The sequence below is a fragment of the Oryctolagus cuniculus genome, chromosome 5 (genome assembly GCF_964237555.1).
Source record: "Oryctolagus cuniculus chromosome 5, mOryCun1.1, whole genome shotgun sequence".
NCBI classification, from domain to species: domain Eukaryota; kingdom Metazoa; phylum Chordata; class Mammalia; order Lagomorpha; family Leporidae; genus Oryctolagus; species Oryctolagus cuniculus.
In genome coordinates, this window is record NC_091436.1 from 28399734 (window position 1) to 28425366 (window position 25633).

The 25633-nt window shown below is 37.2% G+C and overlaps 1 long non-coding RNA gene across 2 annotated transcripts in view; it reads left to right on the top strand.

Annotated features, from left to right (window-relative positions):
* LOC127492951 (uncharacterized) overlaps positions 1-21989 on the top strand; it is a 70494-nt gene extending 48505 nt beyond the window's left edge. For both annotated transcript variants that reach the window (XR_011388950.1, XR_007922795.2), the window contains exon 3: positions 17249-21989. This is a non-coding gene — a long non-coding RNA (uncharacterized lncRNA). The remainder of the gene's footprint in view (positions 1-17248) is intronic.
* Positions 21990-25633: the final 3644 nt, after the last annotated feature.

The following is a 25633-nucleotide window of genomic DNA, read 5'->3' on the forward strand; positions in this document are numbered from 1 at the left end:
TAAAAAGGAGGTGAGTAAATCTGTCATGCACACTCCTCACAGGCTTCATCTCTCAATTCCATTATCCCTCAATTTCATCATCAAACTGCAGTGATTTTGGAAATGGCCTTGCTACTCAGGATGCTAGTTCTTTTTATTTTATTGTTCACCTGCTGACCTCAATTCACTGTACAGTGCCATGGCAAAACTTTACTTGGCTTTATCCATGTTGACTGTATACAACACAATTATGGTTTACAAACATCTCCTTTATTTCAGGGGATATGCCCATAGCAACCCAATCTAATCTTGAATGGCTTGTCTCTTCACATCCCTCCAACTCTAGATGGTTCTGCAGTTGGAACCACACTGACAACACGTGGACAAACCTCTGGAGGAAGAACCCTGTGCCAATGCTGCCCTTTCTAGCTCAAAGTAGCCAGACTGATAGTTGAACTTTCTCTCTAGTGTCACTTGGGGTTATCGCTTCAGACGGAGGATTGATAGAGCGATACACTCCTAGCTAGGTAGACAAGGACCAGTTAGTCCTTCTCCCACGATTTGGAGATGAGTCTCAGTAGACATGAACAAGCCAAGCAACAAGCTTCTGTGAAGGATGCCAATGTTATGTGCTAGTCCTTGAACTCATGTTTTTCTTGTGCTGTTGTTACACAACTAACCAACCAGAACTGCCCCTCTGTTGGAACAATCATGAAACTTCCCCTTTTACAGTCTATAAAAATCTCTAGACAATCAGCCCTCAATGGCTCCCTTCTTCAGGGGGCTTACGTTTTCAGTCTTGCTTTCTCTACTGTCTTTCAATAAACCACTCTGCTTCACACACTCTTCCTTGTCTTCCTTCCTTCACACACTCTTTATTATCCATGGATGTGACACATGAACCTGGGAGAGAAAAAGAACCATAACAACTGCAGACTCCCACTACAGACGGACAGATGGAAACAGGGAACAGAGAAGGGTAGCATGTCAGAATTTTTTTTTTTTTTTTTTTTTTGGGTCTGGCAGAGTTAGACAGTGAGAGAGAGAGTTATAGACAGTGAGAGAGAGACAGAGAGAAAGGTTTTCCTTCCGTTGGTTCACCCCCCAAATGGCCGCTATGGCCGGCACACTATGCCAATCTGAAGCCAGGAGCCAGGTGCTTCCCCCTGGCCTCCATGCAGGTGCGGGGCCCAAGCACTTGGGCCATCCTCCACTGCCTTCCTGGGACACAGCAGAGAGCTGGACTGGAAGAGGAGCAACTGGGATAGAATCTGGTGCCCCAACCAGGACTAGAACCCGGGGTGCTGGCGAGGAAGGCGGAGGATTAGCCTAGTGAGCCACGGCGCCGGACACATGTCAGAACTTTGTGTCATGGAATAGTTCTCTAGTTTGACTATGGTGATTGCTGCATAACTACACACATGTAGTAAAATGACCTTGCATACAAGTATACATATTTGTTATGCCAATGGCAATTTCTGGGTTTTGATATTTTATTATTATATGTAACCATTGGTGATATTGGATCAAAGGTACAAACAACCCTTTTTGTGACTACATTTTATAATCTCTTGTAAATCTATAATTTTTTAAAAGGAAAAAGTTTTTTAAAGAAATCATAAATTGGGCCAGCACCCTGGCTCACTGGGCTAATCCTCCACCAGAAGCGCCGGCATCCCATATGGGCGCCGGGTTCTAGTCCCAGTTGCTCCTCTTCCAGTCCCGCTCTACGCTGTGGCCCAGGAGTGCAGTGGAGGATGGCCCAAGTGCTTGGGAGCCTGCACCCGCATGGGAGACCAGGAGGAAGCACCTGGCTCCTGACTTCGGAGCAGCGCAGTGCCGGCCATCGCGGCCATTTTGGGGGTGAACCAATGGAAGGAAGACTTTCTCTCTGTCTTTCTCTTTCACTGTCTAACTCTACCTGTACAATAAATAAATAAAGAAATCATAAATCATAAATTCAGAGAAAGCTCATTTTAGAGTATAAAAATTATCACAAAAGGTTGGCATCCTTAATATTTCAAAGAAATATTTACAAAAATATCAACAAATTGGTAAAAGTATAATATTCCAAAAGCCTCTAGAATTAAAGATAGATATAAAATACATAGATAAAACATTTATGCTTCCTCTGCAAGAGAGGTGGGAGGCAATAAATGTTTCTTTGTATTCTCAACAATATTATTATACATTTACAGGAAGCTGAATGGCAAAATAGCAGATATAGATAACGCACACTAAAATGTAACTATCTGCCTTAAATAAACAGATATAAATATTGTTTAAAACGTCTAAATAAAAATCACTGAAGGAAGGTGTACCTTCAGGAAACACACCAAAATATCTCTGAAGTCCAAATTAAAAACAAAAAGGGAATGGTTCTTTCTGGTCAAATTCTGACAAATTTACAGAATTAGAGTCTGCAAATTTCCAGTCTTCATAGAAAATTTAATATAATGTTTTGCTTGGGAATGTTGTTCAGAGGAAATGCTTCACCAGCATTTCAGGGAGACCTGATCCGCAGATCAGATTGTTCATCCCTGTTAAATACTCCCATAAAGTGTCACACTCCGTTTAAACTTTATTAAAATCTTGGAAGCACATTTAAAGGCTATTTTTCGCAATGGGCTATATGTTCCTTGAGAAAGAAAAATAACCATATCTCTACCTATTTATTTATTACTTAATGTGTATTGGGATATATATCTGCTTCATGAAATTGATAACTCTTGACTCATAACACTGAATTGCATATGCTGAAATACACATAAAGCATATTTAAAATTTGTGGAATAAACTACTTAACAGATGAGAATCTGAAGTTTTTAAAGGATATCTTGATCAAGGACAGACACCAGTAAATAGCAGAAGAAGTTAAAAAGAAATTATTAAAAATGAGGTTATGGAGTGAAATTTGGCAGTTGAGGTACTGGTTAGCATGCCCACATCCCATTTCAGAGTTTCAAACCAATCTCTGCTCTCAATTCCAGTTTCCTGCTAATATGCACCTTGGGAGCCAACAGGAGATAATGCTTTGAGTACTTGGGTTACTGCCTTGCACATGGAAGACCCAGATTTAGTTTCTGTCTCTTGTCTTTAGCTTGAACCCCAGCTGTTGAAGGCATCTGGAGAGTTAACAAATTGATGGAAATCTCTCTGTCTCTTTGTATATTTCTTTGTCTCTCTGCCTTTCATGTCACTGAAATAAATTTTAAATGAATGTGAAAGAAAACATACAGCGAGAATAGACATTTAATATTTATTATGTGTAAGTCAATGTTTGTTACCTGCACCTTTGAAATTAGTATTAGAAACGGTAAGTTGCAGGCACCAGTGAAGTATAAGAAACAGTCATGATTTTCCATCATGTGAAACTTGGGGAAAGGAATTGTTTTGGCATTGATATTTCACTAACAACAAATGCTTTATGTGAATATTTTTTCTATATGCTTTCTATTTCTGTAAACATCGGGAGAAATTTTGTACTTGGTTTTGTCTCTCTTTAATAAAGAATATGTAAAGAATAGTGTTTATATAACTTCCAAGCTAAGAATTAAAAATTAAATGTGCCCCATTTCAAGTCTAGCAAACAGAACTCTTTCTACTTTTGAAGTAAAGGTTCATAAAAAGAAGTTAGAGGAAATTTTATCAGTTACTAAAAGCTACATCCTTAAAGAAATCAACTGTACCTTCTAATTCTCTTACATAAAGGAGTCAAAATATTCCAGTATCTATGAGTGAAAACTGAAACACCTAAATATGAATTCAAACTATGCATTTCAGCAAAAAGTATTTTGCATGTGAGATTCAGAGATCTAAATTCTATCCTGTCATCCTCAAGGTCACAAAGAAAGTTCCATAGCAAATGTAATTTGGCTTTCCAGGGCTTCTAGTTTCTCAATTACACAGTGATGGAATTTTTGCTTAAGCTTTCCTGTCTGACTCCACAGGGTTTAATGAGGCACAGGAGAGCTAAGCAAGTAAATTACTTTCCATTCATCATTCATTTATTCACTCATTCACAATTTCATTCATTTGTTCATCAAACATTATTGAACAATGTATATTTGCTCAAAGATTAATAGGATTAATAAGAACTATCCAGTGACACATATGCAAATAGATAAGTTGCATTAAACAAAAACCATATAAAGAATGGAAAATGTGAAGTAGAGAAGACTTCTACTTTAAGGCTTAATATGGGAACTAGAATATTATATTCATTTCTTAATAATGTAAGTAAAAAAAGTATTTATTGAATGTCAACTTTAGGACAGGCATTAGAACATGCACAAGGGATACAAAAAGGACTATGAACAGACCCATGCCACTAGGAATTTATGCTCTGCAGCCAATAATAGCAGGTTACACATTGAAGAGCAAGTTGTTGTGGAGCCCTGGATCACCTATAATCCAAGCTAGGAGTCAGAGATCAGAGGGAAGGTGCCGCAGGCTTGTATTATTTGTTTCTGACAAGTCAAATGTAGGACAATGTTTAAGGCTTTCTCCTTCCTCTCATAACGACCACAAAATTATCTTGTAGATTATTCTTCTACTCTATCAATCCATGTTCCAAGTAACATCCTATTCTGTAGTCCACAGGTGATATAGTGCCTTAAACCAGGCCAAACACTGTGCTGAGTCATCCTTGCTACAGTGACACTTAAATGTTTGATATGTAATCCAAACCTATAATACCAGAAGCCTAGCACACTCATTGATTTAGAGATGGACATAGGAACAAAATGAATTCACATAGGGTGGCTCCCAAGATGTTCACAGATGTTACTAAAAAGAGTATATGAGCTTCTGGAAGCCACCCTGCCACAACACTGAGGTTTGTCACTGAAGGTAAAATGGAGTAAAGTAGAATCAAGGAGAGTGGACCAGGACATATACAAGAGCAACACAAGAGAAGCAATTGACAAAGCAAAGGTGTAGATAGATGATGGGCAACTCAGGGCAGTGCATAAGAGGAACACTTCCCCCATAATTATTATTAAAAAATAGATTTAGAGGTTACAATCAAGGTTGTAGTGCATGATTATTTTGAGGAGGTGAGTAACAAAGTGATTTTTGATAAACAATTGCCCCTTTGCCTATGGAATGAATGAGGTGAAAAAAAATTGTAGGCAGATAAATGAAGCAAAAGTATTGTGAATAGCATCCAGGAAATAAAGATGAGGGCCAACTCAGGTCAAAAAAGAGAAGGGAAGAGGAGGGAACAGAAGGAGAGGGAAGGGAAGGGAAGGGGTAGGGACAGGGAGGGAGAAAGGGGAGGGAAAGAGAGAAAGAAAGAAACAATAAGATAAGAAAGGGAGGGAAAAGACGAGAAGAGAGAAGAGATGAGATGAAAAATACTGTGCAGTAGAGTACACAGGCTGTGGAGACCAAGAATGATGGGAATACAGGCTGATTTCCAGGTTGTCTCTTGAGAGGGAGAATGAATAATGAGATCAATCTCACCAAAATAGGAAATACAAGAAAAGGAGCAAGCTTGGGTGAAAAAGATATTGAGTTCTGTTTCAGTCATGTTAAACTTTAAGTGCTTCAATTTATACAAGTAGAGAGACTCAATAGGTAATTTAAAAGCTTTTGGCCTGAGATGAGATTTTGAATTATTTTTTAAAAATAATCCATACCTAGCAATGTATGAAGATGAATAAATATGAGGTGTGTATGAGAGAAGATAGGAATGAGACTCCAGGAATGAGATAGGAAATAAAGTCAGAGAACCAAACAAAAACATTTAGTCTTAGATGTCAAGGGTAAAAGAAAAGGATTCAAGAGAGGAATAATGGATTCTATTACTCTGTGTTTTCTTCATAAAGGATAAATAAAAATCATTTTATTGGACATAAAGATATATTTAGTAATCTTGATAGAAGGTGTTTTAGTGAAATATGTTTCATATTTTTTCACTAGTTTGGAAATATAGAGGTTATGAAGAAAATGGAGACTAAATTTCAGAATTCTGAAATCTTTAAGATTCAAGAAATCTGGCAAAACCAAGTAATTATCCTGGAATTTAAGATGCCTGTGTCCCTCATCAAAGTACCTGGGTTCAATTCCTGACTCCAGCTCCTGACTCCAGCTTTATGCCAATGTAGACCCTCGGAGGAAATTGTGATGATTCAAAGAGTTGGGTTCCTTCCACCCATGTGAGAGATCTAGACTGTGTTCTGACCGCAGTGCATTCTGGGAATGTAGAAAATTCATTCCTTCACTCACTCATTCTCTAATAAATAGAAGAATAATTTTTAAAAAAACAGTGATAAGGAACAACATGGACTATGGTAGGTTGAGAGTATGGTACAGAAAACATTTTGGTATTGAATTTTATTTGGTTATAAGTTTAAAATCTATATATACATATATGTGTGTGTGTATATATATACATATATATACATATATATATATATATACACATATATATGGTTATATTGGTTATATTGGTTATAAGTTTAAATCTATATATACATATATGTGTGTGTATATATACATATATACATATATATATACATATATATACACATATATATATAATATTTGAAGGGCAAAATGTGTGTGCATGTGTATGAAAGAGAGAGAGAGAGAGAGAGAGATCTTCCATAAACTTATTCAGAATCTACAAACTAGGCTAGGCCAAAGCCAGGAGCCAGGAACTGTATCTGAGCCACCATCTGGGTGATAGGAACCCAAGTACTTCGGCCATCTTTCATTACATTCCCAGGTGTATTAACCAGGATCAGAAGCCAAGGAGCTGGGATCAAACAATCACTCAAATATAGGATGCAGGTATCCCAAGAGGCTGCTTAACCTGCTGCATCTCAATGTGTACCCCTGGATAAGTATATTGTTATGTTGCCTGGAAATATCCAGTAGGAAAGAGCATACCTCAAAATACAAGATAGAAAAAAGTATATAGCTAATGGAGATAGAAACATTATGAAACAGGAGAAAATAATTCCAAAAGAACACGTTATTGGAAGGAAAATCATATAGAAAATAGGTGTGAGATTGTAGTTCCCTGGGTCCTTAGGCTTAGCTATAGATATGGTGTTGTGATGAAATGGACCTGATAAAGAGATGGGGAAATGTAAAGTTACAACAACACGAGGAATTGAAGATAAGTCTTTTTTGGTGAACAAATTTAATGAGTGAATGAATGAAAGAAGGAGTAAAGTACTACTTGAACAGGGAATTTGTGAAAAATGAGTGTTCCAGGTAAATGGATAAAGGAAATTTTAGGCTAATGTCAGAATGATTACAAATATACGCAATGATGCAAGTTTTTCCCTGTTTTTTTTTTTTTTTTTTTTTTTTTTTTTTTTTTTTTTTTTTAACTTTTGACAGGCAGAGTGAACAGTGAGAGAGAGAGAAAGAGAGAAAGGTCTTCCTTCGCCGTTGGTTCACCCTCCAGTGGCCACTGCTGCAGCCAGCGCACCGCGCTGATCCGATGGCAGGAGCCAGGATCCAGGTGCTTTTCCTGGTCTCCCATGGGGTGCAGGGCCCAAGCACCTGGGCCATCCTCCACTGCACTCCCTGGCCATAGCAGAGAGCTGGCCTGGAAGAGGGGCAACCGGTACAGAATCCGGCGCCCCAACCGGGACTAGAACCCGGTGTGCCGGCGCCGCAAGGTGGAGGATTAGCCTATTGAGCCACGGCGCCGGCTCAGTTTTTCCCTGTTTCTATCAAGTGGTTCAACATACAAGTTGAGTAAAGTTTAATGATTCAAAATAAGTGTGAAGATGTTTTAAGACAGATTACAAAGATATTTGCATTTAGAACTAGGGAATGTATATTTTTACCTGTGCTAAAGAATCTTTAAGCAGAGAAGGGAATTGTCAGATTTCTTTCAGGAGCATAATTAACATCAAGTCAAGAACTGATTATTCTTGATGGAGAAAAACAGCAAGATTCCCACAGCATTTTTGAGACGGAATCCAAACTGATAACTGAAAAAAAAAATGTGTCATTAAAAAAAAAAAGAATGAGAAGAGTATAGCTATCACAGAAAAAAAGAGGGAATTGTGGAAAGTAAAAATTAAATCAAGACTGCCTACAATGCCCACATGGATCCCCTGCTTTAAAATATGCTTACTTCAATCATTCAACACAGAAGCTAAAACTAATGAATGTAAACTATTTAAAATCATTTTAAGTGACTATAATACCCAAAATGCTGTAAACGCACCAGAGAAACGAATAATATTCATTCCTTTCCTCCAACCTCTGGATCCCTCTAGGATAGGAATAAAGAAATAAGAACAAAATGATGTGTAAAAGCAATGTTAAAAATAGGCATATGGCAATGCAGGAGTGTGAAAGAGACTGCTTGACTGCTATGTGTATGAAGAACATTTTTCTAGAGATGAAACTGGATGATTACTTGGAGGATAAATTGTAGCCTTTATAGGAAGATAACAGGAAGGGTGTAACAGTGGAGTAGGAGGAAAAGTAGGCATCCCAGTTGAACAACATAATGCTTTCATAAGCAAGAAGGAGTAAGTATGAATATGGGGCATTTCTAGATAGAGGGGAATACCACAATGTGAAGCTGAAAGGTGAAACAGGGGTGATATGAAAATTTCTGAATTCCACGTCCTTGTCAGTTTTCCTATTATCTCAGTTTATTATGAATGTTATAACAAAACACCTGAGGCTGCATGAATTATAAAAGATGAATATAAATTGATTTTCTCTGAGTTTTGGAAGCTTACAACTTCCAGATCAAGATGCTGGCATATTGAGTGACTGGTGATCCGCTGTCAGCTTCCAAGGTGGTACTACTTGTCATCATGTGGCAGAAGGGGAAAGGGCAAGAGGGCATCCCCTTCAACCTCTTCCACAAGGACGTCTTCATGTCTGAAGCACCTCTGAAAGACTAAGCTCTTACTGCTATCACATTGATAATTAACCATCAACATACCTGTTTGGGGAAGTACATTCGGTCCATAGCAACTGAGATCATTGTGAGGAAATTATACCACAGATTTACAGGACTTAATTTATTTCTCATTCTTAGTCTGTAATTCCAATATTAACATATAAGAGAAGAGGGTAAATAAACTGGCCAAATTCACTAACTTCTAAGTGGAGAAGCCAGTATTTGAAGCTAACCTGTCTCTATAACATTAAGCATTCAATCAGACTGACACTGATAAATATGGGGAAGACTTTAAATATTTTAATCAGAAAAATAACATAATTGACTTGTGTACTCAGAACAATGACTGAGGTTGAAAGAATGCATGGAATATTGAGAAGTAGTTTATTGAAACCTCTTGTAGTGTTCCTGGTAGCCAAACCTAAAAATATTACTATTCTTAGAATTAGTACAACATGAATAAGGAAATATAGGATGGGCCTGAGTTTCTTTTGGGACTAGAATTGGCAATATTTTTTGGTTGATTGAGAGTTAACTAATGTTAAGGTATTCACAAAAAGAATAGTATTTACATACAAAAGTCTAAAAATAGACATACGTAATTTAGTAGGAACAGACAAAGAATTTTGGACCTATTACCTTTGAATAACTTACAAGATACCCAAGCAAAACTCAGCAAGACACAATTAGAGAGTAGAGTGAATGCCAGGAAAAGGTAGCTCTGGTGCAGATCCAGTAGTCATCAGGGTGGAGCAGGTATTCGATTATATGAGTATATAAACAGTTTATAACCAAACATGAAGAATGAAAAGAGAAAATAATTAAATACAGAACATTTGGAAAATAGCTAACAAAATTTTCGGAAAATTACATCTGCAAGGAAAGTCAAGTTAGAAAAAAAGAAGAGGAGCAGAAACATCTGAGATACTCATGCGGAGCTCTAGGGTTCTTGAAGACTGGCCTCTGGAACTGGCCATGATGATGTCACCAGTGACCTTAAGGAAGCCCTGGAGTGTACAGCTGCATATATTGTCATGGTGAGCCACTAAAGTTTCTTCACAAGCAACCCAGTGCTGCTGACCCAGGAAGCAGCCTGATTGGTGCACAAAGTTGACAGCTGTGTGACCCAAAGACCACGTGAATCTCAGTTTTCCTTCTGGGCTTGCCCCAGATGCAGCTCTATGCTCCCTAGTACAGCGATAAAGTGGCATGGCATGGGGCTGGGTTGGAAAATTTTTCTCTCACTCTGAATATTCAACAGTCTTGTCAAGGCATCATTTTTTCCTCCGGGGTGAGAGTCCTCCACTCTAAGTTGTCACATCTTAACCAAAATCCTGCTCTATGCATTGTGCTGAGAAATTCCTTTCCGCACTCAGTGTACAAGGAAGAGGGAGGTTCACAGTGATTACTCAGTAATTTGCCAGACTTAAATCACTTAAAATAGGGAATCCATGTAGATTCTGCCATATAATAAGAAATTGGTGTAAGATATGCAACTTCACAATAACTGAACGTTTTGAAATGCCATTATTTCAAATGCAATGGAGGGTGAAAAGTTATATTATAAAATAACCCTGCTTTCAAAAAATCAAATGAGAAATTAGTCTTCTTTATTCGAGGTCACACCTCTCGGTCAATTGGGTTTCTGTACTTGAGAAGGTATTCTGATGTACACATGCTTTCAGCTTGCAGATCCACACACATCCATTCAAAGAATGATAAAATTCTAACAAGCTTAAAACGTATATGTAAAAATTTACAGAGCTATTAATTTCTCATGTGAAATTTTGATCTTTAGCTATTTCTTTTATAATCAGAACTATTAGACCTCATATTTATGTCTTTCATTCGCTTTCCTCACTTTGAAATAGTAGGTGTATTTCCATGAAAAGGACGTCTTTGTTCTTCAGAAAATCATCTCTGGTTTATTCTCTTCCCTGAATTACAATAATCCTATATTTATGACATCTTAATCACTTCCACAGTAACCAATTGTGAGGCTCAAAACAGAGGATTAAAACCTCAAGTGGAAAATAAGAAGCAGGATTTCTCTCTCTCTCTCTCTCTCTCTCTCTCTCTCTCTCCAAATAAATATCTTGAGAAAGAAGGAAGATTTTCTAACAAGGACTATAAAAAAACTTATGGAAAAGACAGGAGAATTGTGTGTCAGTTTTCCTTGGTATGTCAGCAAGCCCTTTAGAACTGACAGTGCAGATCTAAACGTGTTGATAATATGGAGTGTTAAGAGTGATAGGGATAAATAATATTAAACACTGTCAACTGTAACATTTTATTTACCCTGACCTGATATAGCTGCTGCAAAGAATAAAATGAAACAGATTTAACAATTGAACCATTGGAAATAAGGTCGTAGAAACACTACTGAAAATGAGAGCATGAAAGTTCAAAAGAAAAAAAGGGAAAGAAAGGCAAAAAGAATGGGAGGATGGAAGAAAGGGAGGGGAGGACATGGAGGGGAATAAAAAGAAATAATGATCCTGACTATAAAAATGACTCTAAAAAATTACAGGACATTTAGACATCAATGTATAATACATAAGACATTTTATTTTTATGTTACTTAAAACTTCTTCATACATACATGCACGTATATCAGAGACCAATCCTCCAATGCAGGCCATATCTCTGTGTAATACAATTATTGTGGATCAAAATAATGGTCTATTTATTGAAAACATATATGTGGCCCTTGAACTTAATATTGGTATTCATGGAACATGGCATTATTTATATAAACGTTACCAAAATTACTATTCAGCAACAATACATTTGCACATTACAAATTTAAATAATTTGCATCCTTAAATTGGACTGCAAGTAATCATTATGAAAACATCTCCAGTTTTAGTGTCTGTGAACTGTTAAATTTTAAGTTTCATTTGATGTCTTTATTTATTAGATTTCTCAATTTAAGTAGAACATAGAAGCATACAATACCAAAATAAATCAATGATACGTCCCAAATATGTGAATCTATCATATTCACTATTATTCCAATGTGATAATTAATAAGCAATAATTTGTGGAAAGTTTATATATTCTACTTATATATTCTGATATTTTATTTATGTGCATTAGTTTATACATCCTGTGCAAGATAATCTAGCAATTCATATGTATATTATGTGCTGTTCACATTTCAAAAGAAATATATTTTTAAATTGCTATGTATGAATTCACCATCATCACAGAAAGCAAACCATCTATTAAGTCACCTTACAAATAGCACAATGGATCAACCATGCTATTTAAGATAGTACTTTTTGAATTCAAGTGTGATATTCTCTTAGATATTTTATCCTAAACCATAGTGTGTGATTATGAGCATTTTAATGATTTTGAAGTTTCCTTTAGGTTTCTACTTAAGCTAACAATGAGTTTATTATTACAATATAGAAAACTTACAATTGAGCACTGTTAAAACATTCATTAATATAAAGAAAACAGATTTCATGTATTCCATAGGTACAGTTCTAAGATGATAACCATACTCCACAATAGGGAATTTTCATTAAACTTCTAATCTCCTTTTAAAATATTGATTCTTGAGGCTGGCACAGTGGCGCAGTAGATTAATCCTCCGCCTGCGGTGCCAGCATCCCAAATGGATGCCGGTTCTAGTCCCGGCTGCTCCTCTTCCAATCCAGCCCTCTGCTATGGCCTGGGAAAGCAGTAGAAGATGGCTCAAGTCCTTGGGCGCCTGCACCAGGGAGACTTGGAAGGAGCTCTTGGCTCCTGGCTTCGGATTGGCGCAACTCCAGTCATTGTGGCCATTTGGGGAGTGAACCAGCAGACAGAAGACCTTTCTCTCTGTTTCTTTCTCTCACTGTCTGTAACTCTACCTCTTAAACAAAATAAATTAAAAAATCTTTAAAAAATACTGATTCTTTGTTATTTCAATAAAGAAAGTAGATTGTTAACAAATCCTATGAGGCAACTTGGCTTACCAAATGGGAAAATTAAAACCAGACTTCGGTTAACACCAAATATTTGGACTCCAGATTTCTCTACCTTCATGTAAAGCTGGAGAACATCTGGCCCACGTTTCACATAAGAACTCCAAAATCATTTGGTCTGATCCTGCCGATATTTTAAAGTCACATTTATAAACATACATAGCTACATTGGATTGAACTAATTTATAACTGATATACCTTCTTCAAATTTGAAATTATGCTGAAAGTTAAATTGAGAGGAGCATTGGGGCCAATGCTGTGGCACAGTGGGTTAAAGCCCCCACCTACCCTGTAGGTGCCAGTTCGAGTCCCTGCTACTTCTCTTCTGATCCAGCTCCCTGCTAATGTTCCTGGGAAAGCAATGAAGGATGGTTCAAGTCCTTGGGCCCCTGCAACCACATGGGACACCCGGAAGAAACTCCTGGCTCTTGGCTTCAGATTAGCTTAGCTTCGGCTATTGCTGCCATTTGCAGATTGAACCAGTAGCTGGAAGACCCTCCCCCTGCTGCCTCTGCCTCTCACTGTAACCCTGTCTTTCAAATCAAAATAAAATAAATCTTTAAAAATATGAGAGAAGCAATTTCAGATTTTGTTTTTAGAGATTCAGATCAAAGGCATCTTAGTCTTTTCTAAATGTATCTTTACAAAAGACCATTTCTGTGTAATATGATTGGAAAATGAAGAAAAATTTTAGTGGAATATATAAGCACAAGAATAATAATACCAGAAAAAAATTTTTGCACATATAACTATAATCGTATTGACAAATATATCTCAAAAAGGCATGATGGCTGGCTCTGTGGCTCACTTGGTTAATCCTCCACCTGCAGTGCCGGCACCCCAGATTCTAGTCCCGGTCAGGGCACCGGATTCTGTCCCTGTTGCCCCTCTTCCAGGCCAGCTCTCTGCTGTGGCCTAGGAGGGCAGTGGAGCATGGCCCAAGTGCTTGGGCCCTGCACCCCATGGGAGACCAGGAGGAAGCACTTGGCTCCTGGCTTTGGATCTGCACAGCACAGCCGTAGTGGCCAATTGGGGGGTGAACCAACGGAAAAGGAAGACCTTTCTGTGTGTGTCTCTCTCTCTCACTGTCTAATTCTGCCTGTCAAAAAAAAAAAAAAAAAAAAAAAAAAAAAAAAAAAAAAGCTTGATTTTTGGCTTTAAAATTTGAGTCAGAAAAAGCAAGGCGAGGGACACAGTTCTAGATTCATAGATTCGTAATTCCTGAAAGATAAAAAACAAACTGGCTGGAGATAAGCACTTTCAGATTTTCATAAAGAGGATGCACATGTTTTGATGATGTTCTGCTATATGATATACACATCTCACATCTTAGTGCTATTGTAACTTTTCAATGCACTATATTCTCCTGTTTGATGGTGCATGAATCAGTGGGGCTCCTGCCATATCTTTAGCACCGCCTAACAAGCTCTGCCTAGTGAGGGTGCATTTTCTAAGATTCAGAGCTCTGATTTTAGAATCGTGGATACAGGAGTGGTTGGCTTTACCTGAATGGTCCAGAATGGTCTCAGGCTCCACCTCTTCTCTCCTTACCTGAGATCGCTGTGCCTGCCAGCAGTGAGGTTATGGTGTTGTTCCCATAACTTTCTTTCCTTTACCTCCCAGCTTCTCTCTGATGTCCACTGTGCTATAAAGCCAGTGCTCAACCCTGGGCTTTCCCCCAGCTGACACTGGGAAGCGCTCCAGTTAAATCTGATTCGGCCTGATTGTGGCTGCACTCAGAGGTTCCAAGCACAAATACTGAGATAACATTTATTAACTCTCTTACTCCCCGAGCTCTTCCAGAGTTTCTAGCTCCCCACAATGTATGCCCTGAAGAGGGAGTGCTCTCTGACTCAACTCCAGAGACTGACCCTGTCAGGGGTTTTAGGCGTCTTACAGCAGATGCTGTTCATCAAATGGCTGCAACGTGATAGTGTCATGAGCGTGGTATCAGATAACAGGTTTCTCCACCTGAGTCCACAGCCTCAACTGCAGGATTGGAGTTTTATTGTAGCCTTTGTTTGTGATTTTTGGGCTCTCCTCCCACCCACAAAATGCTCTGGCACCCTAGCACTTCTAAAACATGAAGGATGATTCCTCTGAAGACAACAGATAGGAAGAATACATCCTTCCAAATCATGATGCTCTCAGACTGTGCTCACCCACATCCTGAGAGGCAGAATGATCAGCAAGGCAGGGGTCAACTCTGAGATGATGCTGTAAACTGTGATTGTTAACACAAGAGTATAATGTATCTAAGAGCCAAAGATTGTCCTGGGTGGGATGAGGGTGAGGAGTGGTGAGAAGACACAGCTGAGAGGAGGAGCTAATTAACTTTGCATACTATGATACTCAGCCATTTAGGATAGATGAATTACCTAAAGGTGAAAGCAAATCTTGAAAAATGTTGAAGAGAAAATAATAATTTTATATTCTTGAATAGGAAGTATTACTAAGTTAAACTACATGAAAATCAAAAATATCTATTTAAAAGTTACCATAAAATGTAAAAAGAAGATAATAAGAGAAAAAGGTACTTAGCATTCACATAGCCGTAATTTAAGAATGATTAATAAATGGAACAAAATATCAATAAGAGATAATACTTCATATTGGAAAAAGATCTAACCTTATATGAAGAAAATCTTAATGATAAATAAACACATAAAAGTGCTGAATCTCAAAAGTGATAAGGGAAATGCTAACTAAAACCCCAATAACTTTTTATCCACCACAATGACACAAATCTTATACCAGGTGAAGAGACTGTATGACCTGCAATTATAATATATTATAATACGTATAATGATTGGTTTATCCCCTTTAGAAGTTTGGGGCAATATCTTGTGTAGTTGAATATGTACATAATCTATAATCCTACAATTCTGTACTCACTATATTTGAGAAACAAAGTAGATAAACTATGGCACTAAGGTCAAAAGTGACCAGTTGTCTGTTTATGGTTTGTGATCTAAGGATAGATATATTTTTAAATAGTTGCATTTTCCATCATTATTCAAGTACTTAAATGATGTACAAAGGGAATCCTATACCATTTAGTATCTGGCCCCTTAAGAAAACAGTTGTTGATCATCATTCCAGAGAAGCTGTCATCCCTAAATACATTAAAATAGGAATACACATAGGTGTTCTGGGCTACAAACTACAAAGCTTCACATATAAATGTAGAATAATTTAAAACACTGTACACTGTGCAAAATAAAACTGTAAAAATAGTTTACTATTTTAATGTATTTAAAGAGAAGGAATTTGGAGTGGTGGATAGCCCACATCCCATGCCAGAGTGCCTAAATTTGAGTCCTGATTCCAGCTTTCTGCTAAGTTATTTCCTGGGAGGTAATAGTGAAGGCTGAAGTAGTTGGGTAATTGCCACCCACATAGGAGAACTCTATCAAGTTTCCAGTTCCTGCTTGGGCCCTGCCCAGCCCCAGCTACTGCAGGCATTTCGGAAATGAATCAACAGATGGAGTGTGCTCTTTCTCACCTTCCCCTTTCTCTCTATTTCTCTCTCAATTAAATGCAATAAATGATTTGATAAATATAGAAGTAATAAATGATATAAACTATTTGACAAGATACATGTACTTTGAATGAAGATGAAAATTTTCATGGAAACAACAAAGACTGTTTTAGTCTTGCCTTTGTTTTCAAGACCTTGCCAACCACAGCAGGGACCCACAGTTACCCTCTGCATTGCCCTGAAGTCTGGGTCTGTCTGATGATGTTTTTCTTGGGCTCAAGCAGGATTATGAACTTTTGGAAGTGAAGCGCTCTTCTTCTCAAGTGGGATCACAGGGCACTGTGATGGTATCTCGCTGACTCACGCAGTTGACTCACCCTTTGATCTGGACAGTATTTGGTAAATTCCTCCACTGTAGAGTTTCTCATTTTCCTTTTCCCCTACCCTGTTCTTTGGTAATGAGAGGTCAAAACAACTAGTCCTCCATCAAGGCTTGGAGTAGGGCTTGGAGGCATGTCCAACAGAGAATTAAATTCCACCTCCTGGAGTGATGCGTATTTGCATATTCAAAGGCACATAATTCCTCTTTAGAGACAATTAAAATTAAAACAATGGTGTTACCATAAGGTAGCATTGAATATTTTTTCCATTAATTAGACTTTGTTATCATCAACAGAGTTAGGGTTTTAATTAACATTATTTATCCATCTTTTAGTCCTCATAGAACAACTGAAGTGGCAAATTGTTAGACATTAACTGTGATAATCCGAGGTATAAAGCACTGATTCTAATAACTGTAAAAATGTTTTGTATTAAGCATATTTATAAGCAAACCTGTTATTTTTTCATTTATTTTTGTTTGTACTGATGTGTATATTTAATTTGATTCTCCATGAGTTTTTTTTTTTTTCTTCCATTTAGAGGAGACCAGCAAGCAATTCACAATAGACTTTATCTAGCTACATTTCCTGTTTGCAAGAAATAATTTATCTTCCTGATGAGCATTTCATGCAAGCTTATGTTTACAAGAATATTGGCAAAAAATGGATGAAAACTCTAAGTGAAGTGCTATTTGAAGCTTAGCCAAAAGAGAATTCACAGAACTCTATCTTTCTTTAGTAGCCAGTATTGAAGGACTCTGCAATCTTCTAGGCTCAACGAAGTGCTTTTAATCTATTGTCGAGAAAAGTTATTTCCTATGTGTTAAAAATCCTTCTGTACCCTCAGAAATCCGAGGCATCTGTTTGTGGAACAACCACAGCCATTAAAGTCAGAATTCTTTTCTGCCCTTTGGGATATTAGGCAACTCATGATAACTTGTATCCTTTTTCTCATTTGCAATATGATTCAATAAAAAGTTAAGTGATGACAAATGTTGGCAAGGGTGTGGAAAGAAGGGAATCCTTTCCACTACTGGTGGGAATGTAGATTGCTGCAGCCATCATGGAAAATGCATGGAAATTGCTAAAGAAATTAAAAATGGAACTACCAGGGGCATGTATATAGCCTAGGAGCTATATAACTATAAACTGCAGTATTGCAGTGTCTAGATTTGATTCCCGGTTCTGGCTCCTGATTCCAGCTTCCTTCCAATGCAGATCCTGTGAAGCAGTGATGATGGCTCAAGTAATTGGGTTCCTGCAATATACCTAGGAAACCTGGATTATTGAGTTCCCAGTTCCAGTTTTAGCCTCAGCCCAACCCTGGTCACTGAAGGCTTTTGGAGATTGAATCACAGCTGGAAGCCGCACACCCCCCACTAATCTATTTTTTATTTTATCATTATATTATTTTATTTTATTAAACATATACATCTCTCTCTATATATATATACATATATATATATATGTATATACATATTATATGACCTAGCAATCCTTCTTTGTACATGTTCAAAGGAAATGCTCACCACATTATGAAGACATCTGCACTCACCTTCTTTGCAACACAATGAATAACAAGCAAAGATAAGGAAGCAGTGCAAGTTCTCTTTGGAAGATGAATGGATAATAAAATTCTGCAGACAGTGGAATCTTATTTGGCTTCAAAAAAGGAGATCCTGCTATTTACCATCACATGGATAAACATGGAAGACATCACTAGGCTACTAAGCAAATAAGCCAGACACAGGAAGAAAACTATTGCATAATGTCACTTATATGCACAATCTTAAAAAAAGAAGGAAATGACTTGAATAGTTACTATATTGTAGCTTAATTAAAATATTTTTATAAAGAGAGAAAGGAGTTAGCTTTAGGAAGTATTTAAATCTCACACAATATTCTAAATGTCATGTAAATAATTTTGATATCTTTCTAAAATATATATTTTTCTTCTGAAAAAGAGAAAAAATATTGAGTGGAGTACATGGTGAAGAATATAGATTTAATACTAGTGTATATTTTGGTTTTCTCTCTTCATCTTGAGAATCACATAGGATGGGGTTCACATTCCATCTGGATCATAGTATTCTTGTTCTCAATGGAAGTTCCTTAACATTGAATTTTGTATTCCCTTTTGGAAGGGAATAATATACTACCTATATCTCATTGGCGGAATAATTTATTGACAAAATGTACATGTACCTAGCAACATTCCTGATAGTGTGACCACTTTAGATTTATTCTTTATAACCTCTATTCATATGAAATGCAAACTGTCCTTTGATTTTGAGGACTAGTCACAATTTTAACTTTTACTTAGAAAATATGACAAAGTATGAGGTTCACAATTATTGGGTGTTCTCAAACTAATGAATAGGCCATGACAAAATAGTACTAGTTCCATAAGCAATACACTAAAACCATGGCAATAATCCAAGACTGTACTTGAGAGAACAGTAAAACTGGCTTTGTGTCCTGTCTATTGCCAAAATATTTAAAGTCAATTCTAATGTCAAAGTAGGAAAATTTGGGCTTCAGTCCTAGCTTGGCCACTTCTGAGTTGTATAATCTGCAATAAGGTACTGATCTGCTCACAGCTTGTTTTCTAATCTCTAAATAGCAATAGTGATAATAGACTTCACTTGGCTGTTTTTGTAAAAAGTAAGATAAAGCACATGATTAATATATAACAAACCATAGGCAATTAGTAATGACTGTGCTTAACAAAACTAAGGAGCTATATGGGATTGGCAATGATATTGTCTTGGGTAGATTATAGTTTATTTGAATTTAATCTGTCAGCAAAAGGCTAATGGATTGTACAATCGAAACACTTAACATTTTAGTTGTTCAGTCTTTGTTCTCTTCCAGCAAGTGGCTTCAGGTGTTCCATCTCACCAAACCCTCTGCCTGGAGCAATGTGGGCAGCCCTGACAGTGCCCTGGCTCACTACCAGCTTACCAGGAGGGGAACTGGCTTAATTGCCTGAATCCTGGCTTCACAAAGCAGCTTTCACACCTAAAGCTGGAGCAGCTCACATCTGTGGCTGTCAGGCTTCTGCCTAGCCGATGAAGAAATCAGCTGTGCCCAGTCCCTCCTGGGATGCCCAGGGGGTCTAAGCCTCATACATAAAGTCAAAACACACAAACTAATTTCCATATAGAATACAAATAACATATTCATTTAATAAGATAACTCCTGAAACTTGCTGCCTACATTTCTTTAAGCTCCTGTGCAGGTAATTACAATTCTGCTTAGGAAAAATCGATGAAGTCATTAGATCAAAACCAAATTCCTTTCATTTTATTTGCACATGTGTCATTTCTGTGCACATTCACAGAGCTTTTCTTAAATACACTCAGAACCGTTTTTCTTTTTTATATTGGGGTAATTTATGGTGTCACTGCAGGGTATATGCTGTGTGTGTGTGCGTACGCATGTGCACACAAATGCAGTAGAGAAAGACTGGAGAGAAGGAGGGAGGACTTATTAGTGTGTATAGATACAACTGTATTCTTCATTTCTAGATATAAAATGTTTATTTTTATCATAATGCCATCAAAAGAATCACGAGCAGCTGATAAGATGCAAGAATTCACAGGACACTCTGGGGCAAAGTCTCATGCTTGATTTAACACCTGAGAGCACCAACAGGGTTCTAATAATGGCACCTTTGATGGTGAAATTTTAATTACCAAGCTATTGCTCAGTATAGGAACTGCATAAACAGGGGACAATATATGTATTCTTTGATTTTGCAAACTTTCATTACTACCAGTTATTGTCATTTTGTAGGGTTTTAGTTTAGCTAAGCTACAACTATGTTTCCCCTGAATTGCCCGCCTTGTAGGCTTCCTGGTTATGGTTGTCCATAGAAGTACTTCTACAAGATACAGAACTTAACCAAAATAGTGAGGAGGTTCTAGGCTCTCCGTGGTATGGCAGAACCATAATGAAGTGATCTCATAAAACAGCATAGGATGAGAGTCATGGAGACAGGAATAAACACAATTAGACAGGGAAATTGGGAAAAATTGAGTAAATAATGAAGCTAAGTTGAGTAAGAAAAAAGGAAATGCTACTTTAAATTCAGTGAAACCAAATGCCTAAGTTTATAAATGATAGATACTTGAGGGGAATTTGATTGTAAAATAATAATAATATACAGTCATTGTATAATTAGCAGTTGTTTGTCATTTCTTTAGTTTTAAAAATCAACCTCGGGAAGAATTAAGATTAGGAAGCACCAGGAGTTTATTCCCCCATCTAGTAAATTGAATATGTCTAATGTAACCATTTTGGAATCTGGAGTCTAGAAAGACTTGCAACTTCCATAGAAAGACTTGAATAATAATTTGGGGTTACTTCTTATCAAATGCAGCATTTCACTTGAACAGCCATTGTCTTGACTGTTGAGGAACACTTTATTATTTCACTTTATATATTTTTTATTCTTTTTTTTCTTAATACCACTTGCTGAATTCCTTACTTAACATAGAATTAATTATAGATGTATAAAGTCAATTGAAAATAGATCCCAGTTAAAATAATAAGAGTGGGAATGAGAAAGGGAGGAGATGTACAGATCAGTACACATTCCCACAGACCTACCCCTAAGGATGAAGCTAAAAATCTGCCATAGGTCTCCAAATCCCATTTACCTGGGTGATACTAATCCCATTTTATGTGATAAAGTGATCATTTAAGCATGGGATTCATCATATACATAGGACCATCAGTCAAAGGGATCACATAAATAAGACCAAGTGCCTGGTAATAACAATAGATAGAATTACAAAGGAGAGAAAGTTCTAACATGGGAAGCAGTCCACACAGCAGACTCATAGAATGACAAACATCCTAAACAGCACTCTAACCTCAGAATCAACCCCTAAGGCCTGACTGAAAACACCATGAGAGCATTTCAGGCATGGAAAGCCAAGACATAGTGGCAAAAATGGTTCTACATGAAGGATCTCTGTGAGTGAGACCCCAGTGGAAAGAAGGAGCCATCAAAGGATGTACTTTCTTCTGAAGGGAGAAGATAACTTCCACTTTGCATACGGCCCTGTCTAAAAACTGACGTAGTTTGTAAACACAAAAGGCTTCCATAGCCTTGGCGACTCATGGAGCCTCTGGTTATCACTGATGTCATAAATAAGATTGTCAACTGTTAAATCAACAACAGGAATCATTGTGTACTTGCTCCCCGTGCTGGACCTCTGTCCTTAATGAGTTGTACTATGAGAATTAATAGTAAAAATTGTCTTCAAACTGTACTTTATACTTTGTGTGTCTGTGTGGGTGCAAGTAGTTGAAATATCTCCTTAGTAAAAAGTTGGTCTTCCGTATATAAAGTCAATTGAAAATGAAACTTAATGGAAAATGGAATGAGAGAGGGAGTGGGAGGTGGGATGGGAGTGCAGGTGGGAGGGTGGGTATCGGGGGGGGGGGGAAGAAACACTATATCCCTAAAAGCTATACACCTGAAAATTTGTGTTCATTACATAAAAAACCTTCCAAAAAAAAAAAAAAACAGTATTTCACAAAGTCACATCAATCATTCCCCACCCCTCAATCACATGGAAGACAGCTGCATATTTTTTTCCTGGAACAGCTCGTAGGAATAATGAAGAGCAAAAAGGATCCCATCCTTTAAACATCAGGAACTGTTTGCTCATTGCTGATTCTGCCAGAGAGGTGCAAAGAGGAAGGTGAAGAAAGGTTAAGAAAATATTGTATCAAAACATGGAAATATCAAAAAGAGATAGAAAATATAAAAAGAAATATGAATAAATTTCTGAGTTGAAAATCCTAATAGCTAAAATAACAAAAGTAACTAGAGATTGAAAAGAAAATTTGAGTGGGCACCAGAATCAGTGAATTTGAATAGACATGAACATAAACAGTCAAGAAGTTCAATAAACTCCAAAGAAATATAAGAGACCTGGAAAGTATTCCTAGATTCTGGCTTCAGTCATGGTCGATTCCTGGCCACTGAGAGGAGCAGTAGATGGACTCTCTCTCTCACTTTTGTACTCTATCTCTTCCCCACCTACCTGTCAAATAGACATATAAAAAATAAACACTGTCAAACAAGAATTCAATTTTTATTTATTTATTTGAAAGATAGAGTTACACAGAGAGAGAGGTCTTCCATTCACTGGTTCATTCCCCAATTGGCCGCAATGGCTGGAGCTGCCCAATCTGGAACCAGGAGACAGGAGCTTTTTCTGGGTCTCCCAGATGGGTACAGGGACCCAAGGACTTGGGCCTTTTTGTACCGCTTTCCCAGGCCATAGCAGAGAGCTGCATCGGAAGTGGAACAGCCGGGATTGGGAGTAGTGCCCATATGGGATGCTGACACTGCAGGCTGAAGCTTTACCCGCTATGCCACAGCATCAGTCCCCAAGAATTCTTTAATCAACAAAACTCTCCTTCAAAAATGAGGGAAAAATTAAGACAACACTAGACAAACACTCATGAGATTAGTTCACACTTGATCTTACCAAAAGGAAATGATGAAAAGTCCTACACGGTGAAATGAACAGAAGCTAGAAAATAACCTGATACTGTGAAAATATACATTAAAGATATCAATAAATGTTAATACATGGCAATTATAGATATCAGTATTATTGTCATTTTACTTTGTACCTCCACATTATGGTTTCTGCAAAATTTAAGAGGCTAAATGCAGTTTATGTTTTGAGCATACAGATTGTAAAGATGTAATCATGTGACGTAAACAACCAAGAAGATGGGGATGGGACTATAAAATAGCAGAGATTTTGCAAGGCACTTAAGTGAAGCTGGTATAAATTCAGAATATTTTAACTCTAGGGTGTTAAATGTAATTCCCATGATAACCACAAAGAACACATCTATAGAACATACACAAAAGGAAATGAGAAAGGAATTTCACACATCTCACTACAAAAAAAATCAACTAAAGATGAAAGAAGCCAATAATGCAGGAAATGAGGTACAAAACATTATAAAGAATAGAGAAATAAAACACAAAATCATTTGCCTTTTTATATACCAACAATGAACAATGAACAGGAAATTGTGCAAACTATTTTATTTACAATAACAACCAAAAGAATAAAATACTTGAGAATTAACTTAACCAAGAAGATAAAAAACTTGTAAAATGAAAACAACAAATCTGTCAAAATTGCTCTGTTCCTGGCTTGCCATGTGATCCTGCCTCCACACATACTCCACCATAGTCATCCTCTGACCTTACTAGATAATCAACCAATGGGGAAACCCAATTCTGAACTTGAACCTCTATAAGCACTTTTGGAGACAAGCAAGTGTACCTAATTGAACTTGGAGAATCAAATTAGTAGTTCTCTTTCTTACAGACTGGAAGTGGCTGGACAAAATGTGATGGTGAATATTTGGCATCTCATGCTCCTGCTTATCTCTGGGAAACAGTAAATGTATTAACTGCTTCTGTTCTCCTCAACAGCAGTCTGCCTACATTAACACAGCCAATGAAACCAACATGGAGATTTCATAGTGTAACCAAAATGGTAGTGTAAATCCCAGTACTATTGCCTTTTATTCTAATTTAACTACTGCACCTCTTTACTTTCAACAAAATAACTTCAAGTTTTTACCAAAAAGGAAGAACAGTATTTCAGAGCCTCAGCTTTGGCTATGGAGTGCATAGTAGAAATTCGAAAAGGAGTACATGATTATTGCAACATTCCACACAGTAAGAGCCTATGGAAAGCTTGTATGGAAAATGGAAAAACAGATGAATATCAAATTTCATTCAGAAGAAAAAATATTGAATGGTCTTTTAGAATATACTGAGTTTAAAAATGTTACTTTTGTATTCCCTCTAATTAAGCCATATTTTTCACGTTGCATCTAATTCCTGAATCATCCAGAACACTATCCCAAGGCCACAGGTTCATGAGAAGCACAATTTTACACATAGTGTACAATCAAATTTCAGGCAATGACTTGTCCAGAGGTATTTTTAAAACAGTGTTGCTGGGAAGAATTAGGGCATTAAATTGAAATTTCAAGAAGAACAATTGTTAAATATCGTAGAATAAAAGGAATATTTAGGAACAGCTTATGGATCAGTAAGAAGTGAATGCTTTTTCTTTTTTGATGAATAATGGACATGCTTATTTTTCATTTTTCAAGGAGTCAAGATCCTCTTATCTGAGAATGAAGGCCTGGATATATACAAAAATTCATTTTGAAATGAAAATGATCGCAGGGGCCAGTGCTGTAGTAATAGCAGGTAAAGCTGCCACAGTGCTGGCATCCATATAGATATCAATTCGAGTCCCAGCTGCTCCTCTTCCAATCCATCTCTCTGATATGGCTTGGGAAAGCAGTCAATGACAATCCAAGTCCTTGCCCCTATACTCATGTAGGAGACCTGGAAGAAGCTCCTGGCTCCTGGCTTTGGATCTACGCAGCTCTGGCAGTTATACCCATTTGGGGAGTGAACTAGCAGATGGAAGACCTCTCTCTCTATCTCTCTGCCTCTGCCTCTCTGAAACTCTGCCTTTAAAATAAATAAATAAATATTTAAAAAATAAAAAGGACAATGTATTCAAATCTAAAAAAAAGAAGTTAAAGAAGACATATATAATAATTTGATGGTGTCAGGTCGTAGATTTAAGTCTTTAATCCATGTTGAGTGGATTTTTGTGTAAGGTAAAAGGTAGGGGTCTTGCTTCATGATTCTGCACGTGGAAATCCAATTTTCCCAGCACCATTTATTGAATAGACTGTCCTTACTCCAGGGATTGGCTTTGGACCCTTGATCAAATATGAGTTGGCTGTAGATGTTTGGATTGATTTCTGGTGTTTCAATTCTGTTCCATTGGTCTATCCATCTGTTTCTGTACCAGTACCATGCTGTTTTGATTACAACTGCCCTGTA